The sequence below is a fragment of the Carlito syrichta genome, unplaced genomic scaffold (genome assembly GCF_000164805.1).
Source record: "Carlito syrichta isolate Samal-C Ts95f unplaced genomic scaffold, Tarsius_syrichta-2.0.1 Scaffold314345, whole genome shotgun sequence".
NCBI classification, from domain to species: domain Eukaryota; kingdom Metazoa; phylum Chordata; class Mammalia; order Primates; family Tarsiidae; genus Carlito; species Carlito syrichta.
The window spans coordinates 125,937-137,216 of NW_007258441.1; positions in this window are offsets into that span (position 1 = coordinate 125,937).

Consider the following 11,280-nt stretch of genomic DNA (forward strand, 5'->3'; position numbering starts at 1 on the left):
TTCAGAAGCAATGTAAAATGATAATGTCAAAAGAATGACACACGTGCAAACCTAAACAGGTTTATTGAGATCAATAAACGGAGGATAGTTGTAATTTCTTCACTCTTCAAGTTATTGCCATGCATCATAAATCTTATAACGAGTCACTTATGTTGCTTTAGGGAAGAAAGGTAGACATGTGTATCAGAGTTTAGTAGAGAGCCAACAATACAAATTCTAAGAAAGAATATTTGCAAGGCAGCAAGAATCTTTGTAAGTCCTGCAAAGAACTGCCTGCCTTTAGTGTATATAGTTTCACAGATAAATGTTATTAGTCAAAATTCCCATTTGAATTTACTTCAAACTATATATCATTTAACCCTGCCTGCCTGCCTGCCAGCCAAACAAACAAACCAAAACTTAGATTTCAAAGTCAATCAATCAATTCTCTTAGGCTGGAGACGTGGGATGATTGGTCTACACACACGATGCAGTTTAAACAGTACAGGAGTAGTAATTTTGTTATCTCTTGTTATCTCTTGTCAATTTCTGATATGATCCTTTTGAAAATAAAATGACATATATTGACAATATTAAGTTACTTTTGTTTACTGGCAGGTTAGGGAAACCAGGAATAGTAGCAAAATCCCATATTTATAGTAGAACATTGGAATAGCAAACTCTCCTAATATTTTAGAATGAGTGTGTTCATGTGTGAATTTTGGATCCTCAGACGTTATCAGTTTTTTCCAGTTGGTGTATAGTGCCATCGGTGTATAGTTCGATTCAAGTCTAGGCTGTTGAAAGAGTACCCAATTGGAAACAAATCAATAAATATTTTTGGCTGTCTAGTTACATGATTTTCTTTTCTGTGCTGTGTAGACACAAAATAAAATGTATCTATAGCAGAAGCAAACATTTGTTATTGCATTTATAAATTGAATCATATCATTTATTTTAACATATATAATGTCTACTATGTTATTATTAATTCATATTTTAATATTTCATTAGAAGTCACATACCGATGAAATAATAATAGATATGTGTTTTAAACTTGTTATTTATAATGCTAGAGAGAATTCTCTAATTTTTACAAAAAACTGAGTTATACCATTTTATAGTTCAAAGTCACAAACATCATGAGTGTTAGATTTTTGCTGCAATAAGGTTATTTCTAGTTCCAAACCTTAACATTCTTGACCTGGAATACTTTGTGATCCAACTATGGTTGGAAAACATACACAGTCTCTCTATTACTGAAGATGATGTTTTTAATGGCCACCCATAGTCTCTCCCCAGCTAATTCCTTTTCCATAAGTCAACCTCCTTTTACATTTTTGTCTTTCCAAAAACCTTTTGTCGCTCCAAAAAGGAGTAAAAATTAGAAGCTAGAACATTTTCTCCTAAATGCGTGAGATGATTAGCATTATCAGTTTTAACCTATGTTATAAGGCAAACTTAGAAGAATGGTGCAGCAATGGTTAAATGAAGATAAAAATGAATAGATTCTAATACAACCTCCTCCAACAAAAACAAAATTTGATTTATTTTTCAACTGTTTTCATTCATTTCAAGGTAATAATAATATTTCTTTTTTGATAATTATTCTCTTTTTTCCTTTCTTTTTAAAATTTAATTTTCTTGACCAGGCTCAGTGGCTCAGCCTGTAATCCCAGCACTTTGGGAGGCCAAAGTGAGGGATTGTCTGAACCCGCGATATCAAGACCTGCCTGGGGAAAGTGGCAAGACCTCATCTCTACAATAAATCAAAAATTAGCCGGGCATGGTAGCATGAGCCTGTAGTTCCGGCTACTTGGAAGCTGAGGCGGAAAGATGCTGGAGCCCAGCAGGTCGAGGCTGCAGTGGCCAGGAGCAAGTCACTGCACTCCAGCCTGGGCAACAGAGTGAGACTCCAACTCAAAAAAAAAAAAAAAAATTATAATTTTCTTTATTGTTTATTTTCCTCAATATTTTTATGGTATTTAGGTCAAGGTACTCCAGTATAAATCTCTTGTCTTCTTAATGCAATAGTCTAAGTTTGTGATATTGATTGAAATTTCTTATAGTTATTCTCTCCAGTATCCTAAATAATAGTTAAAATTTATTTATTTGAAATTAAAATTAAAAATAATTACTCAGAAATATTTATACTACAATAAAGAAAATGTGTTTATTCTTTTAGTTTTCTACAGTAAAACCTTTCAAATACCTCCACCATCAAGAAAGAATAACAAAGTGATGAGTTATCTGTCATCCTGTGTATCTGAACTCTGGTTCATAATTTCCTTTTAAGGAACATGGTGGTCAAATGATTAAATTTGGATTGTCCATGATATTTTTAATTATATCAAAAAATTTAAAACCCAGATAATTTTTTAGCAAGGATGACTACGTGTGTGAAAATTAAAATTGCTTAAAGTCAATTTTTCTGCCTATTAAAGCATCCATAAGGATTAATGATGTTATTAGATTTGATGATTGCTTTATATAATTAAGAAAATGTTTGTTATTAAAAGTCTTTGAGAAATTAACTGACTTTGTTTTGGAATATGACTTGACAAGTTCATTAGTGTTTCATTAGGTTTCTTTCATTAGGTCTTTATTCTTGGTATAAGTGTCAGCACATTGAAGATATTTGATGGAGAAAAAGAGCTAGTGCAGAGAAAGGAAATTTCCTCATCTTAGGAAAATGATAAGAAGAGTCTAACTTTATTAATCATTTGAAGTTAGTTGAGTGTTAGTCTGGATCCTCTGCAAAGTCAGTGTTGTAGCAGTCTAAGTCCAGAAGGAGAGATAAGCCACTCAAGAAAGATGAGTAATTTTAACAGGGGAGTGGAATTTAGCATAAAGAGATTTTAACTAAAACATGGAGTTGGAACCAAAGGGATTGAATAGTAAATAGAGAACACCAACTGATGAAATCAGTTACTTCCTACTGACATACTGTGGACATACAAATAACCTTGGAATGTTGACATTTAGAAAAGTGACATAATGTTCAAATGCCTTTCTAGCCATTTTAATATAATGAATATTTCTTGAGATTGAAATGGAATAGTAAATGTGATTACATGCAGATATAAGAAACAGCCACTACTCTAGGGTTGAGATAGAACACCCAAGAAAGGCTTTCCTTTTCCCCAGCACTGACGTTCTAACTTTGAGACACCAGGTTATGATTTTCTAAATAACACTGAAATCTCTGTGGCAGTGTACTGGGAAAAAATTCCTACGAGTTGGCCCTATGGAATTTGCTAGAAATGTCTCCTCTGGTATGCTAGGGAAAAATGTTTATGAGGGAAAAAATGTATTCTGATTATAAAACTGCCTAAGGCAAGATGCTAGCGGTAGTTCTTGGGTGCTGGGTGCTGGGAGCTGCTGATGACTGAGCACCAGGAGCCAGGAATTTGAAAATTGTGAGTGCTGCAGGACACTGGTTCTGAAGGAGGTCATTGCAGGAGACTGTGAAGTGAGCACACTGCAACTAGGAAGGAAAAACCTTTTTTTCCTACAATATATTTTCCATGTCTTGTATTGCAAAGCTCACTATGATATCAGCTGTCAGAGTAAAGCTATCTTAAGTGACCAGATTTACTTTTGCAAGTTTTGCAAGTTGAAAAATTGGGATAACTTTGGAGCTGATAGGCAAAAATTTGATAACTGCCATGATGTAATTAAACATGGAAGGATTTTATAAGGGCAAAATGCTGTGTGATAGTCCATAGGGAGGAATCCAAGTAACTCTGGAAGGGCCATTTGACCACAGTGTAAAACTGACACCGAGTGACAGAAAAGAGGAAAGGTTTGGCAAAAGTATGTTAGAATGCCATCTAGGAGTATTCAGCAATGGTATCAGGGTATTCTCTAGTCAAAATTGGTTCTCAGAGGGACTATGCCTTACTAAACCTGCCTAATGCTGTCATGCTCTAGTATATATTGGGGGCAATCAAGGGGAATGTGGAAGCAAACACAGCAATGGCTTTCAGAATGTAGCATCAAGGGCCTTTAATCAACAATGTTCTCTAAGTTTGGAGATTTGCAAGGTACATTTTCATGGATAGCACAGGTTATGATATAATCATGATACCTTGAGCAAATATTCATAAAAGTTTTATTGTACTTATGGATCTATTTTAAAGCAGAAAGGCAGAGGTAGGACTAGAGGTAGAAATAGAGGAAGAAAAAGAGAGAGACTAGAGGTAAAATTAAAACAAAATAGAAGTAGAAATAGAATCGACCCGATGAGAGAATAACAAGAGAGAGAGAAGGGAAGGAGAAAAATAACATCATATATCTGGATTATGTGAGGTGCAGAGACAAGAGGATTTGTTAAAGGAAAACAAGAGCTAGAAGAAACTATAAAAATATTTGTAGAACTCTGTACCAACTTAGAAAATATGAAGAATTTTTGGGGAATGCATTGGACTTCCAACAGTCATAGAATCAGAAGGATAGAATCAGAATACATGGAGGTACTCTCTAAGAAACAAAATAGTGTTTATTTTATAAAGGATGCATTGCAATCTTGTTGGGAGCCATCCACGGAGGCCCATTGAACGTTAGGGATCAGGAAGAGCCATTGACCCTGAGACCACTAGGATGCATTCGGGAGTTATTGACTCCATTTCCTCCCCCTTTCTACTCAGCACTAACCAGATTAAGCTCCTGTGAGCTCAAAACATAAAAACTCTGAGACTGGGACGAGCACAAGCTAACTTTAGAAGCTCATTGCTCCCATTCTTCCACAAACTGCAGTTTTGGCTTTCACACAACTTATAATTCAAACTCAGGTCACATCTAAGAGCCTTAGTATTGGTCACAGGCTTCTGGGTCATGATCTTAGGATTTATTGAAGGTGTAAATTATAGAATATAGTTTTAGAAGACAGCCATTTGGTTGAAAGAATGCAGCTGGGTTACTTGCAGGTAGCCCACTGTGAACTTTGGCAGCTGGGTTACTTGCAGGTAGCCCACTGTGAACTTTGGACTGGGCCACATTCCAAACATTCTGGGATGGGCCACTTTCGTTTGTAAAGTAAATACTTAAGCTTCTATAGAATTGTTTAACTTGGCATAAATCAATCAACTTAGGATGAAAAAGGTTTATAGAATATGTCAGTCATGGATTAGGTTATTCTTTGTTATGGGATATTAAGATTATCATATGAAAAGGGCTTAAAGGCAATCATTGGTTAAGTTTTCATGGATTAAGGTTTCTGATGGGTGGGGGACGCTCCTCCCACATCTGACTTTGTGTATAAAAGAACCGTTGTAATTCCCAATAACACACACATCGCTTCTGCACTGGACCGGAGTCCAGTCTCTTTCTTTCTCTCTCTCTCTCTCTCTCTCTCTTCTTCCTCCCAATCGCCAATGCCGTCTCCCTCTTTGGGGTACCCTGAACCTGGCTGGAGCTGGTCTCCGGCACAATCTCACAATTATTAAGTCCTTTTTCAACACCTTGATATGTTTTTCATGATTTATTAACTGCTGCAGAAAAATAGATCTTTCTACTGTAGACTACCCACATATATGTTCAGATGAAATCAGTTATTTTCTACTGACATGCTGTGGGCATACCAATAATCTTGGAATGTTAACATCTAGAAATGTAACATAATGTTCAAATGCCTTTCTAGTCGTTTTAATATAATGAAGATTTCTTGAGATTGAAATAGAATGAGTAAACATGATTATATTTGAATAGTAAAAAGTCCAATAAATCTGTTTACCATTGTGACCCTTGCCCACTCAACCACCGACCACCGCCTAGGGTTATTGTAAACTCATATTGTTTGGGCATAGTTTTTGCAGGTGAAAGGAAAAATGATAAATAATGACACCAATAATATCTTCAACTCCTGAATATTGCTTTGTCTCTTTCTTCCTCTGAAATCCCTTTGAAATGTATGAATATATCTTCCAGCTAGTTGTATCATGTCATATTGAATGTAAATGAAATTCAGAGTAAAATTGCCTAAAGGAACAGTTGCATTTTCTTTGACCATGTCACCTGATGATTTTTCTGCTGAGGCATTTTTTTCCAAATGACAAGTGATTATAAAAGTAATGGGTAACAGGAAAAATAAATAACATTTCTTAAAGTAACAATGTTTTAAAATGAAGAAATACAAATATTACTGTTCAAAAATGCCAACTGGGCAAAGGCAAAGATGATCCCAGCAAGGTATACTTTCTGAGGTTTGAATGCTCTCAGAAACCTTGATCTAAGTTCAGGTTTACCAAATGAATTTTTAATATTGTCAAGCTCTGCTTCCTATGTCAATTTTATTGTTCACCATTTAAAGAAACATATACATGCAAAAAAGACATCTAAAGCTGTGATAAACTATTCAGACTGCCTGTGTTTCTTTATATTTTTTAATTATATTATTTGTTATCATTACAAATATGGGGTGCCTTAGTAAAATTAGTAGTCAAATGATTAACCCAAGATAAAATATAAATTTCTAGGTATGATAATTATGCCCTGTGTTATACATATATATGAATATAAGAGAATAGAGAAAAGTACATCTTCATTACTTTTTTATTAGCTGTTCTATGTTAAATGAATTACATTACTGGTTAAAGTATCCTCAAGTATGATTAGATTTTAAACAAGTTTGCCAAAACAACAGTCTGAAGAATGTCAAATATGACAAAAAATATCTATATTATAAAGTATGAGATTTCTGTGCCTGCTCCCTTGTAAACTCTCTAGTGATATGAACATACTCATTTGTCTCTGTTACATACTTCAGAGGTTTCATAAAAATTGACTCAAACTCAGTTTCAGCTGTGCACCATTCTAGGCCGATCAGGCTATTCACATCTACTACATTATTTTTGGTAAATCTTGGTAACCACTATTTTTAGCCTAAATTTTCCATGCTTAAAGACTTTTTATTAGCAAACAGGGTAATATATAGTCATACACTGAAGTTTTCTGTACATTTTAGTACTCTAAAAAAGCCTGTGAAAGAGTCACCTGGGAGAAATGTGATGGAATCTCAGAGGCAAGTTTAGGGCAACAGCATTCAGATTCTGTGCAAGAAGAATCTTGTGAACCAGCAGTGGGAGCATTCAAGAGTCAAGAGTGCCATTCTGAAGAATTCAAGTTTATGGGTTCCTAGATTCTTACAGCTTCTTTAGAGGTAACAAGTGATTTTAAAATAGCTGTGTCTATATACATATCTTGACTAATTCTATCAATGAAAGTTATTTTTCAACATTGATTTGCTAATTAACAAGCCACTAATTTTGCAAATGAAAACTCATGTCTTACTGAGATTAAAACAACAACAAAATATTTCATATCGAGGAAAAAGAGGTAGGTCTAGGACAAAATTAGTTTATTGTTTTATTGATATAAACACATAGAAATTCAATGACATGTGTTTCTGGAAAACACATGCAGTTTATGACTGTATGTATATGGATATATTACTGTATTCATCTACCCATTTTATATATTTATCTAATTTTAACATATTGTATATTTATAAAATAAATTTAGGGCATTTAAAATAAAAATCTAGTTAAAATCAGTACTTATTAAAGTTAATATGGTAAAGATTCATATAAAGGTATATTATGTATACTTAAAGGAGTATATATACTCATATAAATATATATATATATATTTGAAAGTATAATGATTTATAAGATGTTTGACTTGCCAAATAATCTCTATGAAGTGAAAATAAAGACAAAAATCATCTTGGTCCTACAGAGTGTATCTATAGCAATCAAAAGCATAAAAATCCAAAATACAGTTTTTAAGGAAGGGTCACATTGCCTCCTCTTCCTCTCCAACTGAATCTCTGGCCTCATGGAGGATTCACTATGACTAGCTGAATGAGAAAGAATCATAATGGGCCTAGATTAGATTTCAGTGCAACCACATGAAAGTAGTAGTGTGCATTCCTTATTTACAAATGATCCTGAGGAATAATGGTGAAAGAAAATAGTGCCAGTGGACAGTATTTGCAACAATACATGCCCATTGCTGTAACCATTTTAATGTCATTTTTGCTTTTGCAGAGAAGGATATAGTCAAAGGAATTCTCTGTAGTGATTCGTAGGTACTGAATCAATGGCTAATTCTAGCACTGTATGACCAGGGACTACAAAATCACACAAAAAATACAATTAGAAACCTATAGATGAGGATATCTTAAAAAGATGTATTTAAATAGGTATCTTCAAATGGAAATAAAATATCTTTTTATGAATGTTCACCAAAAAGCAGCTTCAGCAGAAGAAGATCACAGTGATCAGGCAAACAGGATGACTGTTCTTGAGATGTTAGCCATCTGTGTTCCTGTCCAATGAGTTTATAAATGAAGTGGCCATGATGGCAGGGGTGGAGTTTAAGCCTCAGCTAAGCAATATAAATAATACTCAGTAATCAGCTCTAGCAACTACTAAATGCCAAATATATCAATAGCAGATTACAATGCCAAGCACATGTTTTGGGGCAATTCACTCAAGCGACCAGTTGTTTAACCATTATGGAAGGGGTAACACTTTATTAGCATTGATCAAACCATGTGAATGTGGATTTGCCTTTCTAGTCCACTATATTTCTGCTATGACCATCATGAGTGGACTTACAATATATCTTACCATGTTGCTCCAGACAGAGGTCTTCTGAAAGGATTGACTTACTAGTAAGTCAAGTACTACAATTGGCTCATGCTCATTGAAGTCATTCATTCTGAAGCAACTAGTTTTATAATTGTTTCTCTTTTATTTAAAAGTTAAATGTGATTAAAATAGGTTTAATTTGATTAAATAAGTTAAATGTGATTAAAAGAAGGAGGTTGACAAGGATTAGACTGTGATGATTTGTACTGTAAATTCCCAGGTTTTGGTTAAACTAGAACTCTAAATCCCCCAAATCTCCTTCCTTATATGCTGCCAATTCCGGCTTGGCCAAAACACAAATTTATGAGAGATTTGGAAACGAAGCAGCAATTATTACTTCTGACAGTTGATTCAGTTGGAGATGAAAGTTGCAGACATTCTAGTGGGTTCCAGTCTGCCCTCATTCTCCTTCATCTCATGTTCACCACTCCTCCCCAACTATGGACCTTGTTGGGTAATAGAGCCTAAGGCCCATCATTGGACATTAAGCTGCTGATTCAAACAGTAACTTTTAACAAACATTGCTAGCTCCCTCTTCCTTGTTCCACCTGCAGATGGTTTGGCTTTCAGATTAACTGGTTGGATGACTATTCTGCTTTACAATCCTTGTTTCTGATCTGTCAACCAACTTTACCTTATCCACATCTCATCTAGAGGGTTCTATAATTGAATCCCAACTGAATCAAACCTCTAATTTAAATTATTAGGTGATGGGAGCATTCCCTCCCTGACCCAATGGCATCTAAGTGTCAAATCCCAGATTTCTGACTGGCCATTGCAGGCCTCTGGGGAGCATGTGCTTAGTTTTGTTTCATTGATTGAACTTAGTATCATTAATATTCGAAGACAAACATGCTGTGCCAAGCAATGTCATGAGGGGTATATGTGAGTGTGTGTATGATGTGTGATTTAATATTTAGTGTTATATTTATATATTTACAATTTTGAAAAGTAGTAAATATATTTGGGAAAAAAGGGACTATTTCTCAAGTCTACATTCACTACTAGTTAAAAATCAAGAATCTAGCCAGGCTCGGTGGCTCAGCCTGCAATCCCACGCTTTGGGAGGCTGAGGTGAGTGGATGGCCTGATTCCGCAGGTTCAAGACCCGCCTGGGCAACTTGGCAAGACCTCATCTCTACAATAAATCAAAAAAATAGCCTGGCGTGGTAGTGCATGCCTGTAGTTCCAGCTACTGGAAGGCTGAGGCGGAAGGATCTCCAGACCCCAGCAGGTCGAGGCTGCAGTGGCTGGGAGCAGCCACTGCACTCCAGTCTACGTGACAGAGTGAGATTCCAACTCAAAAAAAACCAAAAAAACAAAAATCAAGAATCTTCTTAATTTAGTGTGTGTGAATGCACACAGACATGCCTGTGCTGATGCTAATACTTTTGGCTGTTATTTTTTTCTCTAATGGTATTGTTCCCAGGAAAGTGTCTTGGACTCGGTTGAACGTCTGAAGTACAGACGGAGCACAAGACCTCCAAGAGAAACGAACTTTACTGGCTTCTCCATGCGACTCTTTCCAGATGGTCCCTGGTAGCCTCTGCTTTGCCCTTTCACCAGTCAATATTGTTACATTTTTCTGAAACTGCAGAGTCCAGAAATTTAGAGGCAATTAAGGTAATTGCTTAAGAATCATTATGTCCATGTATAAAAGAAATAACCGGAATATCAAAATAATTTTTGAGTAGAAAAATAGTCTAATCAGGTCATTTAAACAGATGTAAATATGCTTCTAAGCAAAACAAAAAAAAATGCACAAAAGTAATAATATTAAGTTGACACAAAAGTTTGTAGCATTTGTTTTTGGCATGACAACACTGTGGTGTTGAGAGTTTGTTTGTTGTTTGTCATTTGCAATTTGCAGTAAAAATTTGTGCTTGTGAATATGGCTTGCATTTTGCAGACTTGAAGAAAGTGCTATTTGTGGACTGAAGAAGATGGAGTGGCAGGTGGAAAAAAAAACAAGTACTTCTGGCATATTCTTCTGTTTGAGTTTACCAGAATAAAGGCAATGGAGGCTACTCAAAATATTTGTGTCACGTACAGGAAGAATGCCATCAGAGAAAGCATGGCAAGAAAGTGGTCTTGGTGTTTCAAAGAAAATCAGTTTGACCAGAGTGATTTGCCACGTTCAGGAAGATCATCGGGCTCTGATGAAGACTGTTTAAACACTTTAATCCATGATGATCCACGTCAGTCAATCTGAGAATTGACAAATGTGATGAACTGTGACAATTCAAGCATCATGTGACATTTGCATACCATGGGCAAGTGAAAAAGTGCTACAAACTTATGCATCAAGCCAATGCTTCTCTGACAATTAGGCATTTTGTTCAAAAGATGGCACTGATCAAAGTCTTACATACTGCTTTCACAAAGTAATAAAGATTATAATCTATAACTTATTGCCTAATCACAAAGAATACATAAGTCATGCAATAATTATCTCACCATTTTGTGCCTCAGCATCTCACATGAAGCCAAATTATAGATGGCACATTTTTCCCCAAATAAAGAAGATAGTTGAAAAACATTCAGGGAGATGTTTCTTTTTCACTTTTTTGCATATTTTTATAGATTGGGCTTGTGGTAGAGCGCAGAAACGTTGTGTTAAGGTTTTGTGAAAATGAGTTTTTTGGTT